This window comes from Micropterus dolomieu, linkage group LG20, assembly GCF_021292245.1.
Source record: "Micropterus dolomieu isolate WLL.071019.BEF.003 ecotype Adirondacks linkage group LG20, ASM2129224v1, whole genome shotgun sequence".
NCBI classification, from domain to species: domain Eukaryota; kingdom Metazoa; phylum Chordata; class Actinopteri; order Centrarchiformes; family Centrarchidae; genus Micropterus; species Micropterus dolomieu.
In genome coordinates this window covers 12,212,127-12,234,720 of record NC_060169.1, presented here as the reverse complement: position 1 = coordinate 12,234,720, position 22,594 = coordinate 12,212,127, and the positions used below count along the sequence as shown (strand labels likewise).

Below are 22,594 nucleotides of genomic sequence, written 5' to 3'. Positions count from 1 at the left end.
TTTAAGACTCATCCACTTTAAGACAATTACAAAATTAGTCTTCTATCCCGGTAAGAATGTATCAAGAATTAAAGGCCTCATGTCAGGATTTAGAAAAACTTGTCCATGCATTTATCTTCAGTAGACTGAACTACCCTGATGCTGTCTCTATACAGGTGCATCTCATAAAATTAGTAGAAAAGTTCATTTATTTCTGTAGTTTTATTCAAAAAGTGAAACTTTCATATAATCTAGATACATTACACATAAAATGAAATATTTCAGGCCTTTTTTTGTTTTAATCTTGCTGATTAATGCTTACAGGTCATGGAAATCGAAATCCATATCTCAAAATATTAGTTTATTAGAATAAAGAATGTATAATACAGAAATGTCGACCTTCTGTAAAGCTTAAAAATTCTGAAAAAAGGTTTATTTATGCAGTCAGCACTTGGTTAGGGCTCCTTTTGCAAGAAATTACTGCATCAATGCGGTGTAGCATGGAGGTAAACAGTCTGTGGCACTGCTGAGGTGTTATGGAAGCCCAGGTTGCTTTGATAGCAGCCTTCAGCTTGTCTGTATTGGGTCTGGTGTCTCTCACTTTCTTCTTGACAATACACCATAGATTCTCAGTGAGGTACAGGTCAGGAAAGTTGGTTGGCCAATCAGCAAGGATATCATGGTCAGCAAACCAGTTACTAGTCGTTTGGGCACTGTGGGCAGGTGGCAAGTCCTCCTGGAATGAGAAATCAGCATCTCCATAAAGCTTGTCAGCAGGTGGAAGCATGAAGTGCTTGAAAATCTCCTGGCAGACAGCTGCACTGACTCTGGACACAGTGGACCAACTCCAGTAGATGACATGGCACCTCAAATCATCACTGACTGTGGAAACTACACTCTGGACTTCTTGGATTCTGTGCCTCTCCACTCGTCCTCCAGACTCTGGGACCTTGATTTCCAAATGAAATGCAAAATTACTTTTAGACCACTGAGCAACAGTACAGTAATTTTGCTCCTTAGCCCAGCTAAGATGCTTCTGACATTGTCTCTGGTTCAGGGAGGGCTTGACACTGGGAATGTCACACTTGTAGCTCATTTCCTGGACACATCTGTGCGTGGTGGCTCTTGACTCCAGCCTCAGTCCACTCCTTGTAAAGCTCTCCTAAGTTCTTGAATAGGCTTTACATGACAATCCTCTCAAGGCTGTGGTCATCCCTGTTGCTTGTACCCCTTTTCCTATCATATTTTTACCTTCCAGTCAACTTTCCATGAATATGCTTTGATCCAGCACTCTCACTGTGAACAGCCAGCCCTTTCAGCAGTGACCTTCTGTGGCTTAACCTGCTTGTGGAGGGTGTGAATTAGTGTGGACAACTGTAAAATCAGAAGTCTTCCCCATGATTGTGGTTGTGTGTACTGAACCAGACTGAGAGATTAAAGGCACTTCTCAGGTCGACATTTCTGTATTATTTTTTTCTAATATCTAGCTAGGGGTGGCCAAATGGGGCCACTGAAAAATCCTGCGGTGACACACTAAACCAAAAGCCATAACTGAATTTCAGGAATTCTATTATACAGTATGTAGACTAGTTGAATACTACATAAAAATATGAGTTAAGGAATCACAGACTGAATTACTTTGGTTTATTTTACAATTAAAATTGTCTAATGTCCTTAGACTAAAACCAGTTCAGTTAACATTCCATAAAAATCCTGTTTAATGTGTTATCTGTATGTGTTAGGCAATTAATTGTTCTTTAAATAGGCTAGTTGACCTTTTCCTTAAAAAGACAAATACAGCTTTTATTTGTAGTGCATTGATGGGGAGGAACAAAACATTTACTGGGAACAAGCCTACTCAAGATTACATCATGGGGCATAAATATATTTCTTAAAATTTTCCTAACAATTCAAATTGAAATATCTGATATGTTTCTGTATAGAGTTGTGTAATTTTTTATTAGCCTTACTATTTAACAAGTTTGGTGTTATTCTTGTTACAAACATATAGGATAGTTATTCTTGAAATATATAGAGTCTATTATGAGAGCACTTGTATGCTGCTATTCACCTTTTAACTCAACCCAAGGGGTTACATAATATATACAGTATATAGCATTCTATGCATATGCTCCTTCCCCGGGGGGGCCACCGGGGTGGCCACCCATTTTCTGAGGGTGGCCGTGGCCCCCCTGGCGGCGTCCCACTGCTTACACACACTCATTTTCAGACTCATAAAACTTATAATAAAGCATTTTGATGTTACTTAGTATTACACACAATATGAAACAAAATACTGAGAAACCTTGTGCCCTTATCACCCAGGGGCTAAACAAACACATTGTAGACATTTCCCTTCATTTGGAAAACACACTGTCAGGTGTCCTTTTCCTCCTACTGGCATTACTCCTTTAAAGCACCAGCTTGTGTAAAATAACTGAACAAATAATAACACAGCCTTAAGAAAATACTTATGAAAACTTTAAACATGAAAAATAAGAGCGTTGCTCTTGTGAGTCTGCAGTCTGTCGTCTTCCAGGTTTCCAAGTGCAGTCCAATGCGTTTTAAAATTTTGAAAGGTTATGCCCCCCCCACCCCCCCAATAGGCATCACAGTGGTTTCATCCACTGCATACCTTTTTCAGACCCTCAGTGACTTTATTTCTAAAATCCAACTTGCGACAAATCTAGTGAGTTATTCAGACCATCAGAGGAAAGTGAGAAATGTACAAAAGTCTTTTATATTGTAGGTTAATTTATTGCCATGCATGCTGCTCAGAGTGACCTCAGTCAGCTGCTTTATCTCTCTTACACCGTGTGCACACAAGCAGGAGTGAGAAGTGTCAGGGATGCTGTTTGTCTCTGCTCTGAAACTTCTCCCCGCCATTAAATATCCACCATTGGTGATTTGTGACATTGGGCTATTTAATAATTTTTTTTTTTGACTTGACTTGACACAAATCTGATCTGCTGGGACTGACAGTCTTAGAAGCCCCCCTTCTCCAAATACCGAGTACACTGCTGCTACACACATTCACATGTCCCAGGCACTCTAAATCTTTTCGCCCTCTCAAACCAATCGACTATAGGTGTAATTATGGTTATTGTGAACTAACTATAGTGCTGCAAATCTTAAAACCCACATAAAAAAGCCTGTTGGGCTTAAACTGAATAATGATATGACCATCATTAAAACACTAAAAATAAAAGCAAGCATTCCTGTACATTTTAATTCCAAGAAGACACAATTATGTTTCATCACAATTACAGTGTTCCCAGGTCCACACACACATCACAGACATGACGTTACAGATTTCTGCAATGAACCATACTCTTCCTGGTTGTCCTTGGGGAAAAGTAATTTTGTATACCATTTTGTAAGAATAGTGACACCTGAACATACTGTTAGGGAAAGGCAGGATATAAATCTAAATTTGGTGCTAAGTCTGATTTTTCAGATATTCCTTTATCTACTGCAATACCAATATGTTAGGAAGTGCATTCTAAAAAGTTCCAAATTACAACTACAGCACTTTAATTAAAGGCTTAGAATTTGTAGATGTGAAAGCATCACAGATCATGTATACGGTCAAAAACAAACTTCTTGAAAGTATCCAAAAGTTGTTTAAAATGTGAGAAAGTCAATATGACTCTAGAGGAATGTGCATGTTTAAGAAACAAAGGGTCAGAACTAGCGTAAAATAATAATTGCAGTGCTGATCATGGAAATCTATGGAAGAGTTACAGTTAGGAGATGAAAAAATAGCACACTTTGAAAGTAAAAAATAATGTTAATTTAATGGACAAATTTTATTTGTCCATTTTATTTGACCTATGGTGGATGAAATTCGTCCACCATAGGTCCTTCAATTGAGACAGCCAAAATGGAGGTTGTCAATCGGTGACCTACACATGGTTTTGCAAAGAAATTTTTTGCCACTTTTGAAGGAGTTAAGGTAAGAAAAACACAACAACACAACAAAAATTGTTTCGGATACTTCAATACGAATATTTACTGGATTGAAACAATGTATAGTTACATTACATCCAACAGGTATATAAGGTAATTTATGTATACAGCTGTAAATCACAGTTTTACTGCATACCCTTCATTATGCATTCCACTAAGCTACATATGCTCTTTTGATTATTTAAGTAAACTAATTAAATGTTAAACATAGACATAAATAAAAATTTAGATATTTTTAGCCTATATTGTATTTTCCTGTTGTATCGTGATGCTAAATGTCTAATTGGATGTTTCCAAGACTGACTTCATAATAATTGTCTTTTGCTCATTGATTTTAAATAAAAACTGACCAATTCAGAGGAGAAATACACAGTAATTTGTGTTTGGTTTGTATTTTTTAAATGACAAAAAAGTACAGCATTGAAGATATACTGATTATGGATGGCAATTCAAGTGACATGGAGCAGTTAGGGGAAGATGATGATGCTGATGATGATAAAAGGCGTAAAACATGTTGTGTTCTGCATGTTTTTTGTTATTTAATAAAAACATGATGTGGGCAAAACGTTGCAATAAATTCTCAATGTATCAAATAAGATACAAAAAAAACCTCATACATGTAAAGAGCTATTGATTTTGGTATAATAACCACACCATTTTCAAAAAATTATTGTTTTCTGGCAATTGTTTTATGGTTCAGGATTTCATTTTTTAATTCATTAGCACTCCTACTTTAAGTCAAGATAAAGTTTTATGCATTTCAGCGACATGTGTTCTATAAGAAAAGCAAAGAGCACAGTGTGTTGCTATGACCTATTTACAATTTCTTAATTAAATCAAACTTACAAACAATAGGCAGGATGAGATCAGACTAAGGCTAGGTCCAGCTGTAGCTTCAGCCTACACTTTTTAGGTCTGCAGAAAATCTTTATGCTAAGTTGCATTGTTACTGGGTTCAGTAACTGCCAAACAAAAACAACATTAACTGAAACTGTTTTGTAGCATTGCTTTAGTATATTATCTGACTCTACTGTAACTAAGTCAACTATAAAACTATTTAAGTTTTGAACCATTTAAGTTCTCAGTGGACAATGAGTTGTCACTATTGCTCACAACTCACTGACCATCTATCACTTGACACATGACACGCATACACTTCCAAGGCATGGCCATTGTTGTATTTTTCAACTTTTAATCATACTTATTACAATAGACAATTATTCATATGGTTCATTGAAATGTGAACAACCAAATAGCCTTGAGAGGGAGGAAAGATATCTAAAGGCAAAACACAACCCTGAAAATTCAGAAGCATGAAAACTAGCATGGTAATTAGATGCTAAATTAGTCCATGTGGACCAATTAGGCAAGACAAGACATGGGGGCTCTGTAATGCTTTGTCAACAGAAATGAAACCAGTACAAGGAGACAGACGGGTTGAGGAGGAACAAGTCTGAATGAGAGACAGACAAGGGAGGGGGGCATAAGAGCATGTACCCTGATTAAAGGGGAGAAGAGGATCAAAGAGATTTTTTTTTTTTGGCATGTGTGTGAAGATTAAACAAACCTTTAGAAGAAAAAGGGGTCCTATCATTTCCTGTATTAAGTTTGAATTAAATTTTAATGCAGAAACATTGCTTGATCTCTTTTACAAATGATGATGCTTTGATTTGGATGCTTAAAATGTAAGTGGAGTCCCTTAGCCTAGTGCTGGCCTGCTAGAAGTTCTTTACATTTCTTTTACTCTCTTCTCAAAACTTGCCTGTACTTTTTGCTTTTAGACTGATGTTTGGAAATATTACAAATAATAAACCTGAACATGTAGGTTCATCCAAATCACAAAAAATATACCTCTGGTGGTGTCTAACCATGTAGACAGTTTTGTTTTTATTTCCTCAGGTTTCCACAGCATTGAAATTGCATTTTCTTAAATCATCAGCAATAGCAATATGTCTCTTCAGAGACAATATTTTTATTAAGATTTTATACAGAAGAAATAGTTCTATGAAAACTGCCCTCGGTGAGGTCTGTGGATTATCCAGAATCAGAGGGCTGCTGATTTTGGGAAAATATATTGAATGTTGGAAGGTCTGTCCACCATTTTGGTCCAGACGGAAATATTTGAGCAACTATTGGGTGGCTTCATGCACGTGCAGAGGGGGGTGCAATGGGTGGTTGAACACCTGCCCTTTGATGCCCAAAGTGCCCTTTAGTCAATGACAAATTTAATTAATTAATTAATTTTTAAATTTGTAAAGGTCCTTTTGTGAAAGCCTGCCGAATCAATTTGTAAAATGAATTAATAATAATTTCGCAGTGAATAAAATGACCCACATTATGACAGTTCACCTGGTGACCTCATCCGTGACGAGCCCTCCTGTTAACACACCGTTAGTGAATCAGCAGCTCTGACTACAGGACACCTGCCAATTCCGCCGGTAAGGGGGGTTTGCCGCAATGTGCTTGTTGTGGGTTGTTGTATGTAATTTACAAGAAAGACGCAAAGACAGCAGCACAGTAGTAACAGAAGTAACGTTAGCTGCCGACTAACACTGTGCCGACAGCTAATGTTACTTCTGCACACAGATAAACAAAGGTGCTCTGTTTACTTCGTTCTTGCTGTTTGAGGGAGATAAGTTTCACAGGCGTCGCGAGGTATTGTATTTTTTATGTAATTTGACTAAAAACCTTTCACTTGAACTAGGATTATTACAGTAACTTAATAAAAAACGTAGTGTGCCTTAAAATAATTATAACAACATTGGTAAAACAAGTTTATTACTTATTCCTCCAAATTATAACCTACTTATCAGCCCTTTTTAAAACGATCATTTAAATCGGAACAGTATTTGAATAGATTTAATAGCAAACCTTATTATATGAACTAAATAACTGGAAATACCTGTGTCAATATAAAATAAATAATATTCCTGACATCAAAGTTAAGAGTGAAGAAGAAATTGGCCTATATAGATTTCAGACAAAGGTTTGAAATGTTAATGTGAAAGGTAAATGCTGCTCTGTCATGGTTATTATGGTCTGACAGAATGAACACACACACACATCTTTTTAGATTTATGATTAGACATAAAGTGAATCAAAATCCTAATATATCTCAGATTCACAATGCAATATATAAAATCATTATCACAATATTGCCAACACACACACACACACACACACACACACACACACACACACACACACCTGTCTATAGATTTGTCTCACTCTTACCCCTGCCTTGGCTAACCTAGTCATTTCTCCCAGTACTGTTTCCTTCCCAGATTATTTCCCACACTTTTTTTAACCTGGTATCTTATTTCCTCTACCTGCACCTCTTGGTGTGCAGCAGTCTCTGTTTGCATCTCCCTCTTATTTTCTCATAGCAGCCAGCCTTGGCAGCAGCTGCAGCACTACAGCAGGTCAGTCATAGTGAGCCAGTCCCAAATACTGTCAGCAATCTTTACATCTTGTCATGGTCACATATTTGTTTCATCAGTTAATATATCTCCTATGTTTGTTATAATATCTCTAGTCACAGATCACCTCCAGTAGTATCAGCAGCAACAAAAGCAGCAGCAACAGCAACCCTTCAACAGCAACTGTTCCCTGTAAGTTATGTCAGCCCACCGTGTTTTAAAGCTAGATCTGGGTATTCCCTGTGTTTCTTTTTCAAAACTGTGTCACAGCATTTGTTGATGTATCGATACAGAAGCATCTGTATACACATATAATTAAGGAATACATAACAATATATTCCTGTATCGATATTTTGAGAACAGCCTTATTTAAATCCTTGTTCCATGTGCCCCTTTTATACTTTGAGCACCTGCCCTTCCAAAGGTCTCTGCACGGCCCTGGGTGGCTTGATAGAAAACTTTGTACAGACATTCATGTTTCCCAAACAATGTATCCCAATGACGTTGGTTTAGTTCAGACATTCATGCCCCCTCATCTTACTGTTAGCATTGTCATTGTTAGCATTTACCTCCATTACATTTGGTAAATCTTAAGAGACAGATACCTGAACATATACCAAAACTATCTTAATGGGTAATTCAGGAGTTTTGAAGTTGATCCAAAACAAGGAAAAACATATCACTGCCTGTATTTATATGCCACTTCAACACAGTCATTTAAGAAAATAATATATACTACAATCACTGCACAAAATCTCACAATGCCATTCAATTTTGAAAATTCTATAACACTTTTTTAAAAAGTGGGTAAAAGCTGTTTTTTTTAATAATAGTTTTATTATAATTAATTTAACTTGAAATATGCTAAACATTGCTATTTTATGTGTCTTCAGTTGATCACCTGATAGAGTTAGATGGCTGCTGCAGCAGGACGTAAAACCTTGACTGGCAGGATGTGCAGGCTGTGTTTCGTTGTGCTGGTGCATCTGCAAGGGAAAGATAAGGACACTGATGATAACAACCTGTCGGCATTCTGACATTTCTCTGGACACTCAGCAATGTTGGCCACAGCCCTGTGGAAAGAACGAGGAACTGCAATTTGAAGGGGGAAAACAGGGCATTTTCACCTATATCTTTACAAAAGGGAAAGCAAACCATACTGAATTTTAATGACTATTTTTCATTGGTAGCCATATTGTTGATTTTCTGAACAAGATACAGCAAGCAAATGATACTGTTTGTTCATCAACAGTATAAGAAAAAACTGGGCTACATATTATGTATGCACAATACACAATAACTCACATAACTCACACAAAAGTTGAATAATTAAATATTATGCAATGGTACATTCACTCATCTCATTTAAATTTGCATGTTAAACAAGATGAATTAAACTGCTCAATTAAATGTAAATGTCAGTTAAAAAGATATTGCTATCACTATTGAATACAGAGAAATATTTAATTGCACCTAATTAACCATTTGGATGCATGATGCAATTCTGCAAAACCTGTTTCAGTAGGAATGAAGAATCCCCCCCAAAATCAGAAAGTTAATATCTGTCAAGTTACAAATTGTCATGATCTGGCTGTGCCACCCCTTTCCTCCCTCATGTTTTCCTCTGTCCCTTCTCTTATTCTTCATGTCAGTCTTTGTCTGTTTAGTGTGTGTGTGTGTGTGTGTGTGTGTGGTAATGGGCCGGGTGCTCTATCTGGTCTCCGGCAGCGTTCCACACCTGAGGCTCATCCCTGCAATCAGCCTCTGCAAAGACCCGGCTTCCAGTTAACGCCAGATCGTCTGTTTACCAACAGTGGTATCTAGTACTAAGGCCCAACTCTAGCTTCTTGTTAGTAAGAGTTTTTGGACCAAGTCTGTGACCCCACTGCCTGCCTGTGTTCTTTCCTCCCTCTCAGATCCCCGCTCCGGTTGTGAAGATGCTGCTTGCCTACTGCTCTGAGATTTTTGGAGCTTGGTTTCCCTCAGCCTACCCACTCTGCGCCTTAGCTCACAGAACCCACCTTTACACATTTTGCCTTTCAATAAACAGTTCTACGTGTAAATTAACCAGCCTTGTGTCCGCTTTTGGATCCTCTCAGCTGCCCTAACAACAAATTATACAGTACTGTATGTGACAGGGGTCCTAAATTTCTCAACAATGTGTCTTTAGTCAAAAGAAAAAGATGACATGGCCAAACCAAAGTCATGCTGTAAGACAGATTCTGGTCTCTGATCATTTGTCTGTAACATACTATAGCATGAATCCAACTAGTCTGCAAACTATATTAAATGAGGCCTTCTGGGGGAAATTCACAGCTAGAAAATAAATAAAAACAGACTGCTTTTTCACTGTTCATCACTCTTGAAATAAAATACACATTCTTAGTGACTATACACCTGTAGCTGATCTTGTGCTGCACTGTCTCGAAGGTGGAACAGTACAACTCAAACTCCACAAGATAAATACAGTTGCATTTCATTCCTATAGTCGATTTTATGATACAGTTTTGTAACATTAATTCATTCCTGTCACACCAGCCTGCAGTGTGCCAGCCGGGTTCAATTATGTGAACTGGAGGTGTTTACAATAATTTAAGGTTTATAGGTCTTGACATTTACAAGGTGAGAATTGCCCAGAAGTATTTCTGTGGCATTGTGCAGTATTTGCAATGCTTTATGATCTCAAGTTTATCTTTCCAAATACAGATTTATTATTGCCTCTTTCAAGTGCCGCCTTGGATTATTGTGAAAGCTGATAAATGTGTTCACTTGTAGACCACCATCACATCCAAGGTCTATACCAATAACAGTAAAATAAAGCAACACAAAAAAGAAGAGGAAAAAGAAAGAAAGAAAGAAAACAGAATAAAACATTTTCTAAAATGTTGTGTGCTATTTGTTTTCGAAGATCTCATAGAATTTTACACTTGAGGTCCAAAAAGCTAGAGGCTACAATCTTTAAAAATGACACAATTAAAAGATCAATCAGAGTTATTTATTATTGTCAGGGACCAAGCAGTGGAGGCAGGGACACAAGGTTGAGGTTTAGTAAAGATTAGGCTTTATTTAGCAAACAAAATCAATTAAAGTTTCAAAACCATATTAAACAAAAAAGTATCAAAAGAATTACTCAAAGTGGGTCTTAACTAAACTGAGGACAACGTAACAATACTACAACATAAGCCTGAACATAACAAACCTGACCTACTGAATGACACAAAAGGATGGGTATATATACACATAGGCTAGCCTATACCAAAAACAAAGGGGAGAAAACTTAAATTACTACAATTAAAAAGACCCAAAATAAACCCAACAACCATCTATAAGAAAATACTAACAAAACACTAACCTACTGAAACCCAATATTAATCTAACAAACAAAATATCCACATGCTGCTGTGTTAAGAATTTTGTAGCCCTCTGAGTCCCTCTGCCCACTGCCAGGAGTTGGCTCCTTCCACTTCCTGTGGTGGAGTATAAAAGGCAGTTTCAAACTCCAGCTCCCCCTTTGACAGATGACTCAGCAGCAACAGAATGTGGATGAACAGAGGATAGGTATAAATTACTAAAACAATTCTACTCAAATGAATACTAATATTAACCTAAATGTGTGCACTCAGATTGGAAATTTTAGCATAATTTGTGAAAAGACATATCTAAAGAAAATGTGTCTGTAGTTTATTTGTAGAAAAACAAAACAACAAACACTTTAGGTGTTGGTAGTTGATAGTAGAGACCTGCGCGGGACTGTTTTCTTGATACCCCTCCCACCCGCTCCCGTTGATTTTGTGACCGTATCCACTCCCGCCCGCACCCGCAAACATCGTGACATGTAGAGTTAAAAAAGGACACTAATATTTGAGCTATGCTAAATGCCCGTGTGACGGAAACCAGCGAGGCTGTGCAGTGAGTAAACCTCACAAGTGACACCTTAGGAGACATACTGGCGACTGATGGCAGTGGCCACAGGGTTTAACTCCCTCATCAGTGTGTCCGCCTCCCAAAGCCGATGTCGCCAATTTGAGTCAGGCCCGTGAAGTACGTTCTCGTGAGCAGTTGCATGTGCTCTTTTTAATCTTCTTTCCAACTTTGTTGACTCTATCTTATCAGCGCTACTGCGGGACCCGCAGTATTTTTTTTTTAACTGCCCGCTCCCGCCCGCAGCACAGTTAAAACCGCCTGCTCCCACGCGATTTGCGCAGCTCTCTAGTTGATAGGACCGTCACAATTATGAAGTATGAACTTCTGTAACAGTCCAGAATGACCAGTGAAACGTTCAATGGTCACAAACTGAATTTAAGTGGCCCAGGGTTAAATACTGATCAGTGTAGTCGTTCTTCCTCAAGAAGCCAAGGAAAGCCAGCCTCCCTCTTCATTCAGGCCAATACTCATTTTAGTAAAAAAAAAGATTAAACCCATGCCTTTGTCATAAGGCCTAATATTTACTGTATCTGCACAGTAATGCTTAGGGTTAGATATTGTTTTAAAAGCACTTCATTCGATACATTGTTTGAAATACCACCTGTTGAAGCCATAGTAGTTGACTGGTAGCCTAAAATTATTTTATTATAGACAAGCAAGGAGATCTATTTTTTTCTTTTTTCAAATAACTGTTAAATAAAATATTGGGAAATTGTATCAGATCACTCCTCATCCTAATTAGGTCATCCTCAGAGAAAGGACAACAGCTTGGGAGGTTTTTTGTATTTGAACGAGAGGAGTGAAATAGTTTAGTGACCACATGAGTTGTGGAAAACGAATTTAAGTAAAATTTTTCATACGTTTGTTGAAAGTCAACCATGGAGAATTATTTTGTCAACTTTCGATTAATAAACTGAATTAAAAGATCTCCACGAGTGCTTTTTCCTTCAGTGGTAAGTTGCAAACCTCCTCTAAAAAAGGCAACAATAAGTAGAAAATGAGTAAGGAGTAAGGTTAAACAAGTCACTACACTACACTTAAGGGTCTAAAAAGCAAACACAGGAAAAATAGTCTGCACATCCAGCTGATCACACTGAATATGTCTAATATCAGCTGCAGCTGCAGCCGGAGTCTCCGTGAGTAAAATCAGCTGAACGCTGCTGCACCAAAAGTGTTTAATTGATAAGATGAAACGCAGCGATCGATCGGCGACAAGTGCTAATTGCAAATAAAAATGTACAGTATTGTTATATGATATCAGAAGATGAAACCAACGGAAAGCCTAGCTTATGCTGATAAACTTGCAACAGTGAAAAACATGCCTCAGACTGTAGCCGAAGGTGAGCTTTTAAAAACTCACATGGACTTATAAGCGGGTGCAGGTACAAGAGGAAAAAAAGAGTGCCATTTTCTTTATTTTGTTGTGTTGCTTGCGTTTTTGGCTGCAAGCAAAACCATAAAAATGGTAATTTTTTGCCACGATCTGTTTACAAAAAATATCGAATGAAGACGTTTCAATACTACTCGATACTGGGCTGTTTCGGTCGATACCATAAAGGTATCAAGTAGTGATACCCATCCCTAGTGATGTTTGAGTCCCAAGTTTCTTACTTCAATGCACAGGTAAACTGAAAGGGGGAGTGAAGTGAATGGTCTGAAGAAAATCTAAATGTGTTTACACCAATGAAAAAGTTAGCAACTCAATTACATGTAACAACCATGACATTTAGCAAGTTTACCAGTGCTGCTAATGATATTTGCTAACTACTTAGCTCAGCAAGGGAAGTAAGAACTCAAAATGGTTGGCTAAATTTGATGTCATGAAAGGCCAGTTTCCTGAACCTGGACCTGTGACAGGTGAAAAATAAAACAGGACCAGTGTGAAGAGCATAGGTTTAAAACATATTAAGTGTCCTCTGTGGTGGAAGACCTCAAGTCCAGTGGGCAATTACAGGTAGTGGTTGATGAACATGCAGTCTTTACCCTCTCCTCTCTGCCAGTGCCTCTGTGGCTTTCCTGATGGCTAAATGGCCAACAGTGACTGTCATAAAGGAGAGCAGCGCTGCAACGCTAGTAGGCTGAGGTGGACAAAACCATGTAAAGTATAGAAACTACTGGATTTTGATCAGTAATACTGATCCATTAAATAAGCCCAGATTGCCCCCTGATACCAATTTTCAGATCTGTTACTCAGATCTAGCTGTATAATTAATTTCCAATGTTGGAAGAGTTTCCAGACTCTGCCTGTGCCCTGTTTGCACTGGCTGGTATTTTGTATGGTAAGAAGGACTGTTGCAATACTTCTTTCTGATTGATCAGTACATAGAGAGAGCAGCTGTCCTTTTGTGTTTCTGCAACTACCATGGGGGCTGTAGGCATGTGTAAGAAATAAAAGACATTTATTGCATCATCTTAAAGCACCATTTCACAGGGGCATACCTAGTCAAACTGCCAAGCCATATAATTGCTATGGTTCTGTGGAGCTTTTTAACTTTGCAGGCTTTGTGAGAGATGTGCACTTTAATCTTGCCAGTTTCAATGCACCAAATCTCTGGGACAGTGTTTCATTCTTATTGGCAATCAGTTAAATGGTGCATATGAATTATCTATCTATCTATCTAACACTCTCTCTCCTGTGTAGTTAACTCCTAAAGGCATGGAGAGTGGCATGGAGAAATATGCATACCACAATGACTATGTAAAATGAAAAGTAAAATGTAATGTTCATGTACCATGATTTTAAACTAAATGAATGGAGTAGCATGCTGTTCCATAGCAGAGGATTTTTTAAAGGATGAAATTAGCCCAGTAGCAGTCCATTATCTTACGCAGCATGGAGTACACATTTTTATTTATTTCTTTTTTGTTCAAACATCAGTCAAGGTGACCTTCCCATTTCACGAGTGTGGCCACCAGCCTACATAATATCAGTGCAGTAATCCAACTGACATTGGGTGTCAGGAAAAAAAATGAGCTTCGGGATAATAATCGGGTGTTTTATCCCATGTCGTGTGATATGATGAAAAACAATTGATGGGGAGTCTGGGACGCCTCACAATCAGTGACAGCGGTGGACACAGGTTTCACTGCGCTATCACCGATTTCAGTGATACTGACCAATCAGAGGGCAGCTTGCTATATAAACAGGAGTGTATTTTGCTTTCACTTTCTAACTTTCTAACTCTAGGACAGTAGTTGGCTTACATCTTATCTATAGTAGATCAGGACAGAGAATCACAAACTGAAAAGAGAACATGACAAGATAGTGCTTTGAGGCAAATAAGTGATTTGTGACATCACTTCAGCAGAAAACAAACCTGGAAGTCCAGGTGCTTTCTAATTCAAGATGGCTTATATTTCTTTAGGACTATGAATGGAGGAGAATGCTGACCAAGATATTATAAAAGGAACATGGAAAAGAAAGGGACTGGGTGGGATTAATAGCAATAATGTTGGCAATAATAGTTGTGTTTTAGGCTAAGCAGCTACATCACAGTGAATTACGACTGAAGTTTTCCTGCAGGCATGGTGCCCACAGCACCATCAACTACATTTTAGTAACCCTCAGGTTTTCAAATGTGCCATTGGTGTACTATACTATGAGACATGGCCACATGTCCTGTAGAATTTTTAGAAAAAACCTACATTTTTGAAGTTTGGAAACTGTATTAGACAATGAAAGACTGACTTTCAGCTTACAGTTTTTATTTATTATTGCAAGTATGTGGTATGAGTTGACAACTCTTACAGTTTTGTTTTTATCGCTTTTGTACTATTATCGCAAGTATGTGGTAAACTTTCACAACTCCAAACTCATCACACTTGTAACACAGCCTGTCAAGTTTCAAATGACACAGTCAGTTTAGTCATTTTAACTAGTGAATCTAATATCAATGCAAGATACATGTTTCACATCACTGTGCTAAAAGTAGTATACTACAATATACTGTAAAAGACAGACTACACAGTTTTCACATTAGGCAATAAACTTACATTATCCAACATTTACAGAATCTATCATTTCTATAAGATCTATCCTATATGTAATCAAGTTGTGATCAATGAAGACATCCTCTGCAATCACTGATGCAAGAAACAAACTGTATTTTACGTACCCTGTCCTCTCTGACGGGGGCCTTGTCCACCTCTCTGAGCCTGTCCACAAGCTCTCTGATCGATTTCACTGCCTTGCTGTCTATTCTGCATGTTGAAAAGATTTGCCAGGATTTACCACCAAATGAAATTAGCAATGTAAGTATGGATGATAATCATGTAGTGTATTTTACAGTATTGTATTGTACATACTGTAATCATTGCAGTGTTCCTTTTTGGCTCTGTTTGTTACATAGAGCACTAAGCTACTTGCACTAAGGTTGTAGGTTTGAATCCCACTGAGGTCACATACAGTGAAAATCTCACGCCTTAGGGTGGTGATTCTGAAGTTTTGAATCTGAATATATCAGTCAAATGAAACAACAATACATACATGTAGATTATGTAAGCATATTTCAGCAATGATCAATTAGGAACAATGAGCATATTGATAGTAAAAGGTATTTTAATAATGGAGAACAAAAATCTTAACAAACATTCTGCATATCCTTTGTATGAACATAATGTATTTCAATGTGAAACTTGTCTTTCTACATGTTTTTTTACCGAGTCAATGTCAGATGTACACTAATACCAGTATTAGTGGTTATGAAAAAAGGTCCTTTTGATGCTCTGTTGTGTTTTTGTGGGGAACAGAGAGACCCTGATATTATTAAATAATTATCAATTATCCATTGATTCTTAACATTAAAATAAGCTAACATCTGAAAATGGGCCTTCAAGACAAACTGCGATTTTAGGCACTGCAAACTGAAGAACTGAACCCCCAAAGCGTCCCTTTTTTCAGCCGCTCCTGAGAGTTACTGATCAAATAATACACAATACTGTTCACCCTCAAACCAACATCTCTTTCCAACCATTAATCAGGGTAAACCAAATTATTTAAGGCCTTTCTGGAACATTGAACGAGTGAAACCCAAACCCAAAACAAACTTAATTGCTATTGTGCCCCAAACCATGAATATAGCTGGCAGAGTATCTCTTCACTGTCAGAGACACAAAGCATACCGTTGGTGCCCTGGCGCTTTCGTACTCGGGCCCTAATGAACAAATCAGAACAGGCTGCTTGAAGACTCGTTTCTGAAACTGTGATGCAGATACATTACAACGAAGCCTTGTCCAGTAGACATTATAGGCCAACGTGAGGAACAGCTATCAGTATTTTCATGTTGTGGTGCTGGTTATTAATTTGTCATTTTAGAGAACTGCAAGCAAAACCTTCAATGAATGGTATATTCCAGTGTAATGGCCCACTTAGCCTTAATGTCAACCCAAATTCGAGGAATCCTGGCATTATATTTGAACCTCAATTGAGATTTGTACGCCATGTCACCTAAATTGGTTCAGTCCTGTTTTTTCCAAGTCAGAAACTTTGCAAAAAACACCAATATTGTTGACTAATTATTTAGAACTTATTCATGCCTTCATTTTCTCCCATATCTGTTTCTGCAATGAACTTTTCACTTGCCTTAGTAAACTGCCCTGACATGTCTTCAGCTTGTACAAAATTTAGCAGCTAGGCTATTAGCTAGATTTGTTGTTGCATTGGCTGCCAGTGAAGTTCAGGATTGATTTTAAGATTCTTTTAATTACTTACAAGGCATTACATGGAGAAGTTCCTGCCAGAATTTCTGAGCTACTAAGCCCCTACACCACCTCCACTTAGGTCATCCAACCAAAACCTGTTGGCTATTCAGCATTGTAGCCAGGCTGACAGAGAATCAAAGCTCTACTGAGCCATGTATTCCTGTAGACCGCAGTAGAAACAACTTTATGAGCTTCTTTAATGATAACATTTTACTTAGAGACTAGACCTTAGAAATATCTGTAAAACACGATATACATATGTAGATTTATCTAGATATATTTACTCTGGATGGCATTAATATTGGAGTTATCTTTGATCAGGATATGTCCTTGAGTTCTTATCTTAAAATGATGATTAAAAAATGTCCATTAATTTGTTACGTCCAAGCTTAGTTACTGCAATTCCTTATTATCAGGCTGCTCAAATAAGTCCCTTAAAGTGGTAATATTATGCTTATTTTCAGGTTCATAATTTTATTTAGTGATTGTACCAGAATAGGTTTACATGGTTTAACTTTCAAAAAACTTTTGTCATACTGCACATTGCTGCAGCACCTCTTTTCACACTGTGTGTTGAACTCTCAGTTTTAGCTATCGAGTGAGGCATCTCACGTCTATTCAATCTTTGTTGGGAGCTGCACATGCGCAGTACCTAGTTAAGGACTACTAGCCAATCAGAAGCAGAGAAGGGCAGGTCCTGACGAGCAAGGTAGTGTGATCCACAACAAAGCCCTTCAGCTGGTAAGCACAGCTTCGGTTTAGCTGTACACGTTCCTGAACCAGCTTCGCAACCTAGACTGGACAAATATTTTCATAGTGGTAAGTTGTTAATTTGTGACAATTTTATCTTTCATACATAATGTTTTAACTGTGCACTGTCTATACATCACAGTAACAATTTTACGTCCATTAACTGACTAGCGGGTAGCAGACATTTGGTAGGGAGGTTGGGGGTGAGGGGAGGCAGCAGGTGGACGTATTGTCACTGCTTGTGCTGCAGCTCAGTGTGTTTCTCCACCAGTGTTTTTGAGGGTGTGCCATACAAGTCACTACCCAATATCACTTCTGAAGACCTCAATCGTGCTGTTTCCTGGCAGTTCAGGAGCAGTGTTTTCTGTAGGAGATGGTAACTCCATTTGGGGTGCAGTGGGCTTTTTCACTTTGCAAACCTATTCTGCACAAAAAAAGATATATAACACAATAAAGGAAAGGGGAAAGGCCAAAAAGCATAATACAACCTCTTTAAGACTCTCTAGCTGATCCATAATGCTGTGGCACATGTACAAACACTAACTAGGAAAGATTATCATATTTCTTCCATATTAGCTTCTTTGCACTGGCCTGTAAAATCCAGAATAGCATTTAAAATCATTTTGTTTAATGGTCAGGCACCATCATCTTTTAAAGTGCTTGTAGTACCTTATTACACTACTAGAACACTGCTCTCCCAGAAAGCAGGGTTACTTGTGGTTTGTAGATTCTTGAAAAGTAGAAGGTGATCCAGAGCCTTCAGCTATCTCCTGTGAAATCAGGTCCCAGTTTGGTTTGTCATTACCACTCTTGCCAAGTGCTTGCTCATGATGGGTCTCTGTAAATATTTTTCCAACTAGTATAGACTACGCCTGCTCTATATGAAAAGCGCAATGAGATAACTGAAGTGAATATAGATGTAACACGTACATAGTCACACATAAAACCAAATGCACCCAGGGAACAGTTTCCCCCCTTCCATTAGATCAGCTGGGTCTGCTGACTGTTTCAAAAAACATTTAAAAACCCACTTCTTTAGGTTGATTAATGTGTGCTCTGATTGGTGTCTGGTTGCTATATGCTTTTGTATATGCACTGCAATTGTGTGTATTTACTGTATGTATGTTGTTCTTATGTATGTTAAAAAAAGGTATTATATAAATCAAACTTTCCTTACTTACTTACATACTCACTTACTTCAACTGGACTAAGGCCTACAGTACAGTTACAGTACAGCACAACTATAATGGTCCATATACTAAAAGCATACTTTTAATCCTGCTATTATTCAGAGGCAGAAAAAGTCACTATTTGCAAGCTCCTAGAACATCTCAATAGAATAAATAATGTTTTTTTTCTACCTTATTGTTGCAAAATTGCTACTGGTGAATGACTGATGAAGTTTAGCTCTGGCCAAAGGGTGCACTTTACTCTGAAAGTTGCTCTTCACTCTGAGTGCATTCCCTACTGTGTGCACAATATATTTCATTAAGAGATAGAAATCCATGCAGGTCAGGGGTTCTATTAATGCCTCCACTTCCCTGAAGACTAACAACCACATATGGCTTTCTTGGAAAATGTAGTTTAGTGCCCACCCACGCTGAAAGAAAGAGGAATTAGGGACCTATTAATGCAATGCATAATAGCACAGCATGCTACAACTTTGCTTTCCTTCACTCTCCCCTTTTTCCTCTCTTTCTGTCTTCATCTGTTGCCTTCATCAGGAATAACTCCATGTCATTTACATGTATGTACATGTGCATACATTAATAGAACAGGGACCTACAGGCTCCTACATTAAATTTCTACAGATGAAAAGCGTTAATGTATTTCCTGTGCTATGTCTATGGCAACAATTATCTGACAGATCTGTATGTCAAATTCGGAAAGCAGAACCAAGACCAAAGCCCAGGACCGCATGTGCTCCAAATGTGCTTCTAAAAATTAGGAGCACACAAAGAAATTTAGGAGCCCAGTGAAAAATGTTGATGTAACACAGAGTTTAACAAACTATTTATTATAAACATTTTAGGGCTGATCCCAAACATTCAAAGATTTGAAGCTTTGATGGGAGGAGCCTGATTCGACTGCCAATCTCACCATCGATGCTTTGCAGCGGCATTATGAAACGAGGATCATACCATTTTGGCGATACGGGGGTGCTAAATGTCTGATTTACAATAAGTTAACATACTGCTTATTATGATATAAATATCAACGTATAATGCTGTACATAAAAATGTGAAAAGAAAGAAGCATTTAATAATCTGAAAGTGCTTTAATAAATCAAAAATTGTAACCCTAACCTTTAAGGAAGGGGGCATCAGTGTGTGTATGCGTGTGTGTGGCAGAAGAAAAACGCTTAACACTTGCTGAACCGAGACGGCACCAGCTGCGCCGGTGTTGTGCCGAGTTGTCTGCACCTCGCAGGTCTTTTTCCAATCCATTATCACCATTGATGAATCACAACACAAAGAATATTACATCTTTTCTAAACAGTACTTGGAATAGACTTGCAAGGAACCACAACATGCATGCAGTTGTCGGCTACACGGCTTGCACGCAAAACATGGCACAAGACGCAGTGAAGTATGGAAAAGTGAAATGCAGTGTCTAACGCCCTCTTCTGCGCGCACCATCGCCGCAGCACAAACACCCATATGATTTGACAGTCAGTCGACTATAGGCAAGACTTGACAATTCTGATTCGACTATGTAAATTCTTAGTCAGGGACAGTCCTAATACATTTATACTGCGTGTGTGCTCCTTCTGCTTGTGTGCAACTATGGTGTGAAACCAGTGAAAGATTATGGAATTTTAGACCCTGGCCTTAACATTTTGTCAAAACTTTTTAAAATATTGCAACAGATGTTTTGAAAATTTGACACATTGAAAACAGTCTTTACAACACTGATCACTCATCACAAAAAAACTTTACTGGAATGTAAAGTGTGTAGTTTTTGAACCAGAGACAGATACATGATAGGTCTACACCAGCAGCACCTACACAACCCGTGCCACACCTAATGTAAACAAGACTACTGAACAATATTTATTACAATAACTTTAGTAAAACAGATGTAAAACAGAACAAGTGGAGTGTGTTGCTCTCAAGAGGTGGCTAGAAAGAGCACATATTGGCACAATGGCATCCTGTGCAGTGGAAATCTGCATAATTTTTCTTTTTGTATAATGTTATAACATTAGATAAAAAGTATTTTCAATAGTTTATTGATTATACTTTATAGTTTATTTAATAGTATACTGTTAGTATGTTAATATAGTAATTATATAAGGTTACTATATATATTATCATTTAATAGTGTACTATATAGCTCACCACTAGTAAAGTTAATTTCAGTTGGACAAAATAACTGTTTCATGTTTGTGGGTTGTTTTCAGTCATTAAATCCTTGTGCAAGAACAATGGCCTACATAGGTCTCTAAATTTTTTTTAATGCTACTATTTCATCAACAATCAGAACCATTTGCTGTAGCACATCAAACTTTTTTTCCTGTAACTGGAGGTTTTTCAGGAAAAAACATTCAATATTCGAATCTCAAAATTGATAATTGAATGTGTACCCAACAATCGAATATTAGGATATTCGAATATTCCTGTTTCCTTCAGTTTTCCAGCATTTGGATTGTTTTTTCTGCCACAACTTGAAACTGTATTTAAAAAAAAGGTTCCACAGTTTATGTAGGTAACTGATCATTTTGCAGCTAAAGAGCCAGATATTTCCTTCAGGAGATGGTGGAGACTGTGAATCAGCTGGTAAACCCAACCCCTCCTTGTGCCTCAGCTGGAAGTAATGATGACTGTGAATTGTTTTTATCTTATTTTACCAATAAGGTGGTGTCAATCAGAGCCTCTATTACCCCCGCAGCCTCTTACTCAGAGGTCCCTCACCAGCAACAAGAGAGTTTTAACCAGTTTTATCCCATCGACTTGTCTGAGCTTTTAAAAACAGTATCACAAAAGAGAGTGTCCTCCAGCCCACTTGATGTAATACCTAAGTTTTTACTGAAAGTAATAGATTCTGTTGGGCCCCATTTGATCTCTGTTTTCAACAGCTCCCTATCAACTGGTTGTGTCCCTGATTATTTTAAAACAGCTTGCGTGAACCCACTTTTAAAGAAACCTGGTTTAGATCCCTCCCACCCACATCATTTTAGACCAATTTCAAAACTGCCTTTTATTGCAAAGATTCTAGAAAGAATTGTGTCCAAACAGCTGCTCACTGTACTGGAAAATAACAAAATATTTGAAAAGTTTCAGTCTGGTTTCAGGAAGTACCACAGCACTGAGACTGCCCTGCTTAAAGTCACCAATGACCTTTTAATGTCTGCTGATGAAGGCATGTGCTGGTACTCCTGGACCTTAGCGCTGCTTTTGACACAATTGATCACAACATCATGTTAGACAGACTGAGGCACTGGGTTGGGATCTCTGGTACTGCCCTACAATGGTTTTCATCCTTACTGTCAAATAGGAAGTTTTGCGTGTCTGTAAACAACTATGTCTCTTCGTTCTATCCAGTTAAATATGGTGTGCCTCAGGGGTCAGTCTTAGGACCCATTTTGTTTTCCTTGTATCTGCTTCCCCTTGGACATATTATCCATAAACATGGCATTTCTTTTCATATTTATGCTGATGACACAAATATACTTGCCCGTCAGATCCACAGACCCTGGAATGCTGAGTTCACTTAACAACTGCCTTTGTGAAGTAAAAAAATGGATGTCAAATAATTTCCTCCAGCTGAACTCAGACAAAACAGAAATCCTGGTCATTGGGTCCCAGCAGATGGCAAATCAAATACTGCCATCTGCTGGTTCCCTAGTAAAT

At 38.0% G+C, this 22,594-nt stretch overlaps 2 long non-coding RNA genes across 3 annotated transcripts in view; one reads left to right on the top strand and one right to left on the bottom strand.

The window, feature by feature from the left end:
- Positions 1–270: 270 nt before the first annotated feature.
- Positions 271–22,594, bottom strand: part of LOC123958482 — a 23,957-nt gene continuing 1,633 nt past the window's right edge. For both annotated transcript variants that reach the window (XR_006822081.1, XR_006822082.1), the window contains exons 3-5: positions 15,407–15,491; positions 8,269–8,353; positions 271–928 (exon numbers count right to left, since the gene is read on the bottom strand). This is a non-coding gene — a long non-coding RNA (uncharacterized LOC123958482). The remainder of the gene's footprint in view (positions 929–8,268; positions 8,354–15,406; positions 15,492–22,594) is intronic.
- The window catches only part of LOC123958481, a 10,874-nt gene continuing 5,976 nt past the window's right edge, over positions 17,697–22,594 (top strand). Inside the window, exon 1 of the long non-coding RNA XR_006822080.1 lies at positions 17,697–17,810. This is a non-coding gene — a long non-coding RNA (uncharacterized LOC123958481). The remainder of the gene's footprint in view (positions 17,811–22,594) is intronic.